The following is an 825-nucleotide window of genomic DNA, read 5'->3' as shown; positions in this document are numbered from 1 at the left end:
CAGGTCACTTTGATTGAATAGGTGTTTTCATTTTAATTCAATAAGTAAATTAAGGCCGGATTTCTTGCTGTTAGCAATGTTTATCTCACTACAGTAATGGCTATAATATGCTTTGTGTGAGATCTTGTACTTCTTTTAGAAAAAGGATATTCTTTATTAAAAAAATAAGATTTATTAGATCATGAGATTGTCTGAAGTTATCACCTTTGTCAAAAGAGAAATACGCAGTGCTTCACAGATTTGCGTATCTTTGCTCAGGGGCCATGCTAATCTTCTCTGTATCATTCCAATTTTAGTATATGTGCTGCTGAAGTGAGCACAAGGATATTCCTTTTGGAATGTCCTGTTAAAAATATATTTTCTTTTCCTGACTTTTGTACTTGTTTCTTGACTCAAATAGAATTTTAGCATGTTGCAAGCAACTTTTAAGTGTAATTATAAATATTATCTTTTAGTTCCACTGATGATTAGTCTTACCTTAAATTATATTTACTTGGGATTAAAACATTTTAATTAGTGTTTTATAGGCCTTATGGTCAGAAGAGTATCAGTACACATGTACAGATTACATACATGGCTGTAAAGTACACTGTATATAAGAATTTCCCTGAATAAATAGTTATTTGAGCCTCTAAGTTTCAGGTACTTATGACCCTCAATCTTTTAGGAACAGTCATTTATTTATTTATTTAGGATTTTGTTTGTTTATTTGAGAGAGAAAGAGAGAGAGTGAGTACAAGAGGAGGGGAGGAACAAAGTAAGAGGGATAAGCAGACTCCATGCTGTGGGGCTTAATCCAATGATCATGACCTGAGCTAAAATCAA

General features: G+C 32.5%; 1 non-coding gene across 1 annotated transcript; it reads right to left on the bottom strand.

The window, feature by feature from the left end:
* Positions 1-216: 216 nt before the first annotated feature.
* On the bottom strand, positions 217-320 carry LOC123942862. Its single transcript, XR_006818498.1, has one exon. It is a non-coding gene; the product is annotated as a U6 spliceosomal RNA (small nuclear RNA).
* Between the last annotated feature and the right edge of the window lie 505 nt (positions 321-825).

This window comes from Meles meles, chromosome 5 (genome assembly GCF_922984935.1).
Source record: "Meles meles chromosome 5, mMelMel3.1 paternal haplotype, whole genome shotgun sequence".
Lineage (NCBI taxonomy): Eukaryota > Metazoa > Chordata > Mammalia > Carnivora > Mustelidae > Meles > Meles meles.
The sequence above is the reverse complement of the archived record's forward strand: the minus strand, read 5'-3'. Positions and strand labels throughout refer to the sequence as shown.